At 45.1% G+C, this 12,433-nt stretch overlaps 1 pseudogene; it reads right to left on the bottom strand.

The window, feature by feature from the left end:
• Positions 1-2,657: 2,657 nt before the first annotated feature.
• Positions 2,658-11,180, bottom strand: LOC122931867 (annotated as a pseudogene).
• Positions 11,181-12,433: the final 1,253 nt, after the last annotated feature.

The raw sequence follows: 12,433 nt of genomic DNA, 5'->3' as shown, positions 1-12,433 counted from the left end.
TTCTTGTCTAGAAAATGAAACTCATGAGGAATTGGCGAAGAGACACAAAAGTCACAAAAAACTACTTTTAAGACCAGAAAATAAACAAAGCTTAATTCATAAATAAGCCCCATAGTGTGTATAGGGGCCCAGACTTTCCATAAAGCCCAGGGCCCATGGAATCCTTAATCTGCCCCTGGGTCTATGTACACTTAACCGGTTACATGTAGAAGAAACAGACGGCACTCACCCCTTCTTTGCGCTGAAACAAAACTTCTTTATTGGCAGTGGATAGCGGACAACAAGTACAGAGATGTAACCAGCTGAATGGGCGACGGCCGTTTCACACCTAAGTGCTTCTTCTGGCCCGTGACGTCACGGACCAGAGGAAGCACTTAGGTGCGAAACGGCCCTTGTTGTCCGCCATCCACTGCCAATAAAGAAGTTTTGTTTCAGCGCAAAGAAGGGGTGAGTGCCGTCCGTTTCTTCTACATGTTCCTATGTTTACTGGATGTAACTTGCTTGTTACACGTAGGACTGAGCACCGCCAGCCAGTGCTCTAAGTCTAATAGCACTCACTCGACTTCACCCTCACTGACGTGGTCCGTGCTACTATAGAAAAAGGGTTGTCATTTATCTTTTCTGCAGTGCCACTCCGCCTTTCTCTTCTTTTACACACTTAACCGGTTAGCAGCTCATAAGACACATCACTATACTTCTTAAGAGCTCAGTCATGCTTGTTCTGCACAATGAGATATCTGCTGACTTATCATTAGTCTCCTAAAGGAAATGTGTCACCAAACATTTTATCTGTCAGTTAAAACCAGATGGAGCACATATATTTTTTCTCGTCTTTTATTTTCTGATTGGCGATTTTTATTCTATTTCCTGAACAAGATTATGGGGGCGGCCATCATTGCTGAACATAATTATGGGGGCGGCCATCTTTTCCTGAACATGATTATGGGGGCGGACATCTTTTTATGAACATGATTATGGGGGCGGACATCTATCTTGAACAAGATTATGGGGGCGTCCATCTTTCCTGAACATGATTATGGGGGCATCCATCTTTCCTGAACATGATTATGGGGGTGGCCATCTTTCTTGAACAAGATTATGGGGGCGGCCATTTTTCCTGAACATGATTACGGGGGTGGCCATCTTGCCTGAGCTGTTCCTAACTGGATTTAAAAAGCATTAAGAAAACTGCTTTACAGCAGCCCCATGGTCTATAGACAATGGTCAGGAGGGGACCTCATTGACTTCTCTGGGAGAGTTTCCTGGGCATGCTCTGTGACCTGTACGAGAAAAGAATAGATAAACGTTGACAATCGCCTATTGGGTAATGGTGGATCCTGTCTTATCCATACTTAGAGGTGATAACATTACAGGCAGGATTAAAATGACAGATAAGCAGATCACTGCAGTAAAGCGATCTGTACAGAACAAGAAGTGGCGCCTATTATTGGGCTTAGTGACCAATGCGAAAACTGCAGGATTTTATGGGTTTTGCTTGAATATAGATATTGACATGGAAAATTTAAAATAACACCGTCAAAAATTATTTAAAAATATGGTAAACATGATCATTCACCACTTCTGGCATGTCTGTTTTAGTAACTACCTGCATTCCCCATGTAATAACAGTTCTGGAGCGTCTATTCTTATTGCTCTATGTTGCAACATTCCTTTATTATTTCTGCTAGAAGTTATGAATGAATTGCTAGCAGTCTGCAGTAAGGGTACAGAGGGGAGGTAACCAGTTGGGGGGTGCACTGTGATTTATGCTGCTGTGTACACTTGCACTGTTTTATATTGTTGAACTACAGGTTGTCTATGGCTGTGCACACCAGCAGAGTCAAAGGAACCGTTGACTAACATTAGCTCTGTGGCAGGGTTGCCAACCAGAATTTTTATTTTTTCTGAACTACTTATCCCAAGATCACAGCAAACGTTTTGTACGGACAAATTGGAAAACCATAATGAATTATAAAGATAAGTAATCCACATCTGTAGCTCAATATCCTGATAACACCTCATTAACAGCATTACCACTAAATAATCTAGTCACCTACCACCAGCCTAAAAAAAAAACGCGGACGCATCTAATTTTTTTCACAGACACAGGAAAAAAGGTTCCCCATGTTTACGGACTGTCCAGAAATGTCTGGATGGTTGGCAACTGTGCTCTGTGGTATCACTAAATGGCGCCAGTGCCGTTACTGACTTTTCAGTTCCTTCAGAGTCCTATTGTGCAGGAGGGTTTTCACAGTTCCTTCTGTGCTACAACCATACAAGATCATACAAGACCATACAAGATAGTTTAATTTTGCAGAAGAAGCTGCATCTCTTGAGAAGATGCTTGATATCAATAAGTGTGTATGTTAGGGCCAATATCATTTCACTGATCTCCAATACAGTTCATTAAAGGACCTCACTGTCTGAAACATCTCCACTTTATGCACTGGCGACATTACAGTTTCAATAAGTTGTGTATTTATTCGCAATACCTGAATCGGGTGCTGTCCTTGACTCTTTCTGCTATAGTTGATCTAATGTAGTCCATGATACTGGACACTACCAGGACTCCTCGATGGGTCTACTTGTCTTCCAGCAAGAATGCTGCTCACCAAAAGGCCAACAACTGATCTAAAGGATTGACAGGAATTTTATATCTACCAGGTGACAACTTTATTGTCGCTGACCAGCTCCCCATGAGGTGAATCCTCTGAGGTAGGAAGAAGAGCCAAATATACTGGGGTCACGGCACCTTCATCTGGTGACTTGGTGGCTTTTGGACCTGTCATATCAGTCCTCGCCCACCCTGGGCAGCAGGAATTGAGAATAATGCCCTCTCCCTTCCTGGTTTCCTATAGTTGTCTTGCATAAATTCTGGACAACACTGTTACCCCAATTTCAGACACCCCATAAGCGGTGTTTGGCCAGCCCCTTTTTTCATAGACTCCGTTCTTGGCATCTTCCACTAACTTCTCCATCAGCTTCACCAGCTCGTCCTCTGTGATCGAATGTCACGGATGGTGTTGCAGAAAGCTGGAACTTATAAATAAACATCCGACTGGCTTGATCCCAAACTAAGGAGCATATGGGTGAGCCCTATAAAACCCCTAGAGCTCTCCCTGACTGCTATGCCCATGCAAAGGTCTTTATGGTAGACGATTGCATGTCCACGTACCTCATACTATGTGACACCTGAAAACCCTATAATAGTGAGGGGACACGACCACCGGCTCCCTGCACATAATACGGACGGAGTCAGGGTCACCTAGAATCAAACCAGCAAGGAAACACAAATAAAGGAAACAGACTTATCTGAGGAATCATCAGAAGCAGCATCCAGCAGTGAACACAATCCAAGAAGAAGTATAAACCGCAAAGTGAGGCAGTATGGGAGGGAATATAAAGGGAGACAATTAGTGTAAATAGGTGACAGCTGGGAGAAGGAAAGGAAATGACAAAGTGAAACCAAAACAAACAACTTCATGCAGGTAGAGAAGAACATCTAACAGACCTTCTCACAGAAGTGGCGGTGACATCGTGTCGCTGTGGAATTTCTCCTGAAGTTTGGGGCTGCACTCGAGAGCTGAGGTGCTGGCCAAGCTGGACATATTGGCAACTCTTCCTGTAAGAGCAAAGCACCATAAAGAAGTGGTCCTATATCTAAGCCGATAATATGAGTACTCCCATACGCTCACCCTTAGGGCTCATGAACACGACCATAGCCGTTTTTGCGGTCTGCAAATTGCATATCCGCATAACACTATACCAGCCGTGTGCGTTCTGCATTTTGCAGAGAGGAACATCTGCCTTCTATAGAACTTTCCTATCCTTGATGGTAATATGGACAAGAATACTTCATGCTCTATTTTCTGCAGGTTCCAGCGGAATGGACATACAGATGCGGACGGCACACAGTATTTGCGAGCAAATCAAATATATCTACTGCTCTTGCTTCTTATCTACTAATATACTTGCCAATCTTTTGGGACCACTTACTTTTGGTCAGGGTTTACATAAACCCAATTTTTTGCAGTCCATTTCCCGAAATTATCCAAATAGGACTGTTGGCATGTAAGTAAAGGGGTGTAATTTCTCCTTATTGTGCAGAGACACTTTACATAGTCTACTCTCATCACTGTATAATTACCATTGGGTTTGATGAGTGGAAGTAGCTCATTGGAAACTTCTCATGCGCAAAAAAAATTGGTCTTCAGAGTCATTTCAGCTTGGGTACCAAATGGGTTGTGTCAGCAACTGGATAAAGAGAACATTAAAGTTACATGCAGTTAGGTCAAGTTCAGCTCTGGAGTATAATACAGGATGTAACTCAGGATCAGTACTGGATAAGTAATGTATGTACACAGTGACTGCACCAGCAGAATAGTGAGTGCAGCTCTGGAGTATAATACAGGATGTAACTCAGGATCAGTACAGGATAAGTAATGTAATGTATGTACACAGTGACTGCACCAGCAGAATAGTGAGTGCAGCTCTGCAGTATAATACAGGATGTAACTCAGGATCAGAACAGGTGAGTAATGTAATGTATGTACAAAGTGACTCCACCAGCAGAATGGGGGGGGGGGGGCGCTCTCAGGGCGCACTACTATTGTAACGGGGGCCCTTAGGGTGCACCATTTTTGTGAGGTGGCATAAACACTGTGAGGGAGGCACTAAGGGGTATCATTAATCTGTGGGGGCTCAAAGGAGGCATAATTGCTGTGTAAGAACAGTAATATACAGTATCACAGAAACAAGGCACTGTCAGAGTGTGTGGGGGACAAAGCTGGGTTTGTATGGAGATAAACATGGCAGCACATGCCTGAATCTTAAAACTAATTCCCCTCTTTGGTTTTCCACTTTGGACAATCCCCTTTGATAGAACAGCCTGCAGGGTGTCCTGCTGCTGGAACCCACAGCCATCAACTATGAATGTGAGAGAACCTGGTAGCAAATATAGCAAGCGCAGCATGGTGGCTCAGTGGTTAGCACTGGTGCCTTGCTGGGGTCCTAGGTTCAAATCTGACTAAGGACAACATCTGCATGGAGTTTGTATGTTCTCCCCGTGTTTGCGTGGGTTTCCTCCGTGTACTCTGGTTTCCTCCCACACTCCAAAGAAATACTGATAAATTGTTTTACACTTTCGTTCCTGTTTTGAGACCCAGGAAAGGGACTCATCAGGGGATTTATAAGTGAAGAATATACTCAAATAAGGACAAAAAAAAGCAAAATTAAATATGCCCAAATGGACCAAAATTGGATCTCCACGGTTTATAAATTAGAGAATCAAAAGCTGCTTTCTAACGGAAGCAAGGAGTAATGAGAGTATAAGGTAAACCCCAAACCTCGTTACAAAAAACCTGAGGCACAGAGTGGACAGTGGTCCGTGCCTAAGTGGGCATGGGGAAGTGTCCGCACCTAACCCTCGTCTCACCGCCGATAAGAGTAAAAAAAGGGAGGGGAGCGCACTGCATAGCGCTAACCTCCCTTTTGAGTCCTCCCGGCTTATTGCCCTGACTGAGCCCCGCTTGTCTGTTACGTGCGTTGGAACGCACGTGGAACGCACGCCCAAAGCGTGCAATCTCAAGAACACAGGAGGGGGAAGTCGCGTGGACAGTGGGGAAGTCGGAGGCAAAGTAGCGCGGCAGCCTGCTGCTTAGCAACTTAGCAACGTCAGGCCCCGCCCAACTCAGGGCTATCACAGATGCAAGATGGCTATTCTGCAAGACGAGCTATGTAGCTCATAAACGGTAAGACAAGACACAAAGCGGGATTATCTAAATGAATAAATCATATTAGAGATGATAATAAGTATGAATAGAAAATGAAAATATATATAAATATAATAATCAGGGGGCAATCATAATAGATCAGTATGAATGACTTAAAGGGAACCTGTCACCGGGATTTTGTGTATAGAGCTGAGGACATGGGTTGCTAGATGGCCGCTAGCACATCCGCAATACCCAGTCCCCATAGCTCTGTGTGCTTTTATTGTGTAAAAAAAAAAGATTTGATACATATGCAAATTAACCAGAGATGATTCCTGTCCCTGACTCATCTCACGTACAGGACTCATCTCAGGCTAATTTGCATATGTATCAAATTGTTTTTTTTTACACAATAAAAGCACACAGAGCTATGGGGACTGGGTATTGCGGATGTGCTAGCGGTGATCTAGCAACCCATGTCCTCAGCTCTATACACAAAATCCCGGTGACAGGTTCTCTTTAAAGTTAAACTAAGTAACATAGGGGCAAAACAAAAAAGGAACACAGAAGTTGTTATAAATTATATAAAACAACTATAATTTTATTGTACATTAAGGCCATTGGGATACACGAAAAAAAATCCATTTGGCTTCACATTGTAAAATTCTCTTGTCCCAATTACCCCTTCTCTCTGTCTGTCTGATCAATACAATGCCCATGACGCTGAGACAATCAGTCCTCCCTTCATGTTCATTTCTGATATGGATGTATGTCTTTGATTTGTTATATCTCCAATATGCTCTCCAATACTGCATCTCAATTCCCTTGTAGTTTTGCCGATATATTCCTTTCCACAATTGCATGTTATCTTGTAGATGACGCCTTTAGACTTGCAATGGATCGTGTCTCTGTCACGGGCGTTCCCGCGACAGGTGGCAGGAGATCGGTGAGACTGGCAACACGTGGTTTGATCTGGTAGGTTTTCCTTGTGGATCAATAGGTGTCTGTGTTGTTTCTGGTAATGGCCACAACCTTTGCCTCAGGTGTTGCTAATGTGGTCATTTAACCTTCCTTATTTATTGTTGCTTCTCCCACAATGCTGTGCTTCAGTTTCAGTTGTGGATACCTGGTGTGTGGATCTCGGCGGAGTTTCTGGTGCTTCCATAGCCTCTTTGAAGTTAAGTCTTTCCTTTCCCTTTTGTATTTTGTTTGGGTTCTGTGTGTTGCATTTCCCTATTCTTTGCATTGTGCCTGAGGTAGACTCCTGTTCGTCCTTCCTTTTGGAGGAACAGCTAGTGCAGCACGCCAGACCTGCAGGGTATAGCGACAGTGAGGTCACGGTATGGGCAATCGAGGGTTACTCACTTTTCTGAGGAGAACCCTGGGCAGGCATGCGACAGTGAAAGAGAGGCAGACACTAGTTACTCTGGGGCACACTCTGTAGATAGGGACCAGACCTAATGGTATGTGAGGTGCCCTGGATGTTGTAGGTGTTTTGAGTGCCTGAGGTAAGGTCCCTTTAAGGATCGTGACGCCAGTGCCTGTAACGGTGGCACACCGATTTGTAGGAGGATTAATTGAGTACGCCGTTGGTAAACCAAACATTGCTTTACTTTAGGAAACAGTCCAACTTTATACATACAGTTGCAGTAGATGAAAATAATGCAGTACTTTCTAGTACAAGTGCACAGCAGGTTTACTTCACAATATGGCAGGTATAATCTTGCAAGATACTTGGAGGGCAAACAGTTAATGCTTTGCAGTACAATGCTGCTCTATCCCCTCAGCTATTCTAGCTGGCTGGATCCCAAGGCCCGGATGCCTAATTGCTGGCTTAAATCCTTGGTACAAAATCCTTCCTCCAGTATTGGCACTTGACTAGGTTACAGTACCTCCTTTTCCTAGCTGTCTTGTCTGCTGGAAGGGAAAGGTGGCTGCAGGTTTCTCCCAGGAGGTCCTCTCCTACTACTGGGGTATCTCGACTGAGCTATCCTTAGCCTCAGGAGCTTCAGGCTGACTAGGTGACTCCTCTAGTCCCCTGGAATAAATACACTACCACTCCCCTGTCTGGGCCGTCCTATATATAACTAGGGCTCTCTAGCTCCCTCTAACACCTGGGAGGCTAAACTGCACCCTGACAGGCCTGACACCCAGTTAACACGGGGAAATACATGCACATGACATTCAATGCAATAAGACACATTAACCCCTTTTGTGTAGTGCCCACCTTTACCTAGTGGGACACTACACTAGTCTTGTCCCTGCCATTAGTACCAAGGTCCTATAGGGGTAGATAGAACTCTAGGTATTCCTGCGTATGAACACACCTACCTTTGGGGTCTGTTCATACTGGTAGTCAGTCAGGATTTTGGTTAGGCTTTTACTAGGAGGTGTCTATCTTCCTTCCCTAGTACTCAGGCCCGATTCCCTGTTCCACCTTTCCCTCTTATGGTCGGTGTGGTGTTTCCCTCCCACACCGAAGTGTGACAGTCTGACTTCATACACTCTGTTGGTGACGTTACTTTTAAATGTCTTACCATAGCACATGTATTTACAGGCGACGCAGCCTCCACATTTAAAGCAACCTGAAATAGGTTTATTGAGCCAAGTTCTAATTGCTGGCGGTGCTACATCGAATGTACCAATGAGGCGAATATCTATTTTATTCCCTCTATTGACACCGCTTGCGGGTGTGTTTACATTCTTGGGTGTAAGGAGGGATATATGATCTTGTAGGACTGCCGATTGAAAAGCCGGCTTCAGAGTGCTAACGGGGTATCTGTCATCGAGGAATATATTCCTCGAATCCGCCGCCTGTTCTAAAAAAATCATAGTGTTGTGAGCAATTTCTCCGAATACACAAATAGGCCACGAGGAATTCCCTTGTTTAGGGGAAAGGGGTGGCTACTCTCCCAACATAAAAGGGAATTAGTGGAGGTAGATTTTCTGAAGATGGAAGTGTCTAAGGTTATGCAGATGTCGAGGAAGGGTAATCTTGTAGTATGGCATTTAGAGGTGAACTGAAGGCCAACACTATTGGTGTTCAACCTGTTGGCCCATGTAGTGAATGTCTCCATACTCCCATTCCAAATTACAAAGACATCATCAATACATCGGGCCCACATATGGATGTTCTGTGTCTCCACTGTTGTCTCATTCCCAAAGATGCAGGTACCCTTCCTGCAGCCCAGGAACAAATTAGTATACGACGGGGCACAAGAACTCCCCATCGCAGTGCCCCTGAGCTGGTGTTAGAACCTGCCATTGAAAAGCTGGAGAACAAATTGGTTATGCGATGTGTATTAGGGTCCCCGTGTGGAAATAAAATGTGCAACTTCACGCAAGCCAAGTTCATGAGGGATGGACGACTACAATGCCTCGACATCAATGCTACCTAGAATGGAGCCATCATCCAAGTGAATACCTTCCAACTGTTTAAAAGGAGATCCCCTGTGTCTCGTACGTATGAGGGAAGAGCTGTTACAAAAGGTGATAGTATTTTGTCTATATGGATTCCCAAATTCTGACTTAGGCTACCGACTCCCGAAACAATGGGTCGCCACTTAAGGGGGTCATATCACTTTGTACTTTCAGGAGGCAGTAGAATGTAGCTGTTTGGGGATGTTGGGGAAAAAGGAAATTATATTCATCCTGATCAATCATTTTTTGGTTTTTGAATTATCCAGGATGATCTTGAGTTCCTGTTTATACTGATTAGTTGGGTCCCCATCCAACAACTCATAACAATCCCTCGGTGCCAATAAAGTCTGACACATGGATCTATACATAGTAGTATCTAAGATGACCGTATTACCGCCCTTATCGGAAGGTTTAATAGTTATATTTTTATCTTGTTCTAAGCTACTTAGGGCTTTCAATTCCTCCTTTGTACAATTGGATGGAGTAAAATGTAGAGATGTAGATTCTAATTCACTACTCACCAGGTTCAAGAACACATCAATGCAATTTGTGTCACCACAGCGTGGAGTTTTGGTGCTTTTATTATTGAAAGATGTAAAGGGCCCTTCTCCCTCTATGGGTCCGCCCTGTGAGGACAAACCATTCAGCAATTTGACGCCCATTCACAGCTTCTTCTCCAAGCTTGGCAGAGGTGGCTCTAGACTTTGAGAGGCCTTAGGTGAAACTCGAACATGAGGCCCCTACGAAGATCGTTGGGATGCTTTTGATCTCCCGTACGGCGCCCCGGCTCAGTCCTAAGAAATAAGCTGTGTCAAACACTGCACGGAGCGGTGGTGTGGTCAACACTCCCCCTCCATGTATCTCTATGGAAGACTCGGAGATACACAAGTGCTCTATCTGCGGCTTTCCATAGATACTGTGAACTGTTACACCTTCCTGCGGGATTGTTTTGGGCAGAAACAGGAACAATCGACACCTTTGTAGATTGTGCGTCACACTGTTGCTAATTTATTTTGGAAGTTGCTCAAAACAACAAACAAAACCAAAAACAACAATAGCCGTCTGGCTCCTGCCTATCTCACTTGGCAGCCCTAGCTAAACTCATAACACAAAACACAAAGAGCATTTTCAAGGGGAAAACAGAGCAACTTACAGTTCAGTAGTTAGGTGGAGAAGCCAACCGCTCTCAGAGCTCCTAGGCTTGCAGCTTCTCAAACAGACTGCCCAGACTCCCAGAGAGAGAGAGCTCCTGGGTCAGGGCTGCTGACTTAATTAGTACATCTGTGTGAGCAGTCCCCCAGGCAGGTAAAACCCGGATTGGCTCCGGGTGGTCAGGAAACCCACCCAACTCTTCCCTGACCGGCTCCGGGACCCTAAACTGCTTTCTTTTCCCCAGGAAGCTTCTGGATACAAAGAAAACCAAACCTTTCTGGAGCCTTTTAACACATGAAGTGCCAGAAACTTGGTGCAATGTACACACCATCCAGCACTTTCTCTGCAAAACATTGTGACACCCTGTCACAATACATGGAGGGGGAGTGTTGACCACCGCTCCGGGCACAAGGAGATTGGAAGTACCTTACAGGAGATCATGGGGGATTCCATCGGCCGAACGACCCCCCCTGATCAGACACTTATCTCCTATCCTTTGGTCACTGGTCTCGCGGGATTACGCACCGCAGGATGGGGTTGTGCTCTGAAGTGACTGAGCTCATGCCCACGCAGTAGCCTAGCAGATCAGTGGACAAGTACAATGGGGGTGGGGAATAGCATTCGGGGCACTGGCTCAAGCCCGGAATGTTTTGACAAAGACGCTCCCACACAATTTGTACTTGCGGCAGTGTCGGGTGGGAGCCAGAGCGAGGCCCCCACCAGTGCGAAGACTTAGGCAGCGGCCTAAGTGGCCTAATGGAAGAGCCGCCTCTGAAGCTTGGGGTTCCTGGCTGTCAGATACACGTCTCCCTGGAACTGCTTGCACAGGGCCCTGACCACAGCTAGCCCGAGACCTTTGTTGCTCCCTGTGACTAATGCAACCTGCACTCTGGCCATAACTGCACTTAGGATGTGCACAAAAAGAGCAGAGGAAATGCACAGTGCTTTTTATCACTGACTGTGTAATGCTGCTGCTATCTGGTGGTGAGAAAGGAGAACTACCCTGCTAAGTTACATAAGCCTATGTTCATGCTGCAGTGTAGATGTGGCAAATACAGAGGTTCAGACTCAGAAGGGGCCCACCCAGGAGGAGGACTAACAGATTTTATGTTCAGGGCCTTCTGAACAGAATTATACAATGACATTATATTTATTTATTGTATGCACTTATATAGCGCTGCTATATTCCACAGCGCTTTACAGACATTAGCATCAAGCTGCCCCCAATACAGCTCACAATCTAAGTTCCCTATGAGTATCTCTCTTGAGTGTGGGAGGAAACCGGAGGAAACCCACGCAAACACAGGGAGAACATACAAACTACACACAGATGTTGATCTTGGTCAGATTCTAACCCTGCTTTCACACCTGAGCGTTTCTCAAACGCGCGTTTTACGCGCGTTTTTATGCACGTTTTTTGTAATAGTAAACGCGCGTTTGACGCGCGTTTGTGTGATTGACTGCAGTGTCCTATGGCCACAAACGCGCGTCAAAACGCCCCAAAGAAGCTCAAGTACTTGATTATGCGTCGGGCGTTTTACAGCGCGATCGTACGCGCTGTAAAACGCCCAGGTGAGAACCATTCCCATAGGGAAACATTGGTTTTCATGTGTTGAGCGTTTTACAGCGCGTTTGAACGCGCTGTAAAACGCTCAGGTGTGAACTTAGGGTAAGAGAGCGATCTAGACTAGCCACAGGAATTGGGGTTGCACAGGAGGAGAGGGTTACAAAAACGTTGCTGGAGGGAGCAGGCCCATTCATTTCTAATTACGCATATTTGCCAAATGTATCTATGAATTTCTATGGACCCAACCCAAGATTTTTCAGAGCTACTGCAACACAAAAATTGAGTAGTTTGAAAAATATTCAGTATAACTTGTATTGTCTTGCCATAAACCTGTGCTTTTTGAAGGTTTAGGCGTCCAGGGGGCGGTACTATCAATGACTGGCAGCTATCTCTTTATGGAAACTAAAACAGAGCAGGCTGTCAATCACCAGTAGGCCCATCTATTAAATCGACTCTGTTCTTGGCATCTTTAACAAACTTCTCCATGAGCTACCCCAGCTCCTGAAGTTTGGGGATGCACTTGGTGGGAGCCGAGGGGCTGACCATGCTGGAGATATTGACAACTCTTCTGGTAAGAGCACAA

Source organism: Bufo gargarizans, chromosome 3, assembly GCF_014858855.1.
Source record: "Bufo gargarizans isolate SCDJY-AF-19 chromosome 3, ASM1485885v1, whole genome shotgun sequence".
NCBI classification, from domain to species: domain Eukaryota; kingdom Metazoa; phylum Chordata; class Amphibia; order Anura; family Bufonidae; genus Bufo; species Bufo gargarizans.
The sequence above is the reverse complement of the archived record's forward strand: the minus strand, read 5'-3'. Positions and strand labels throughout refer to the sequence as shown.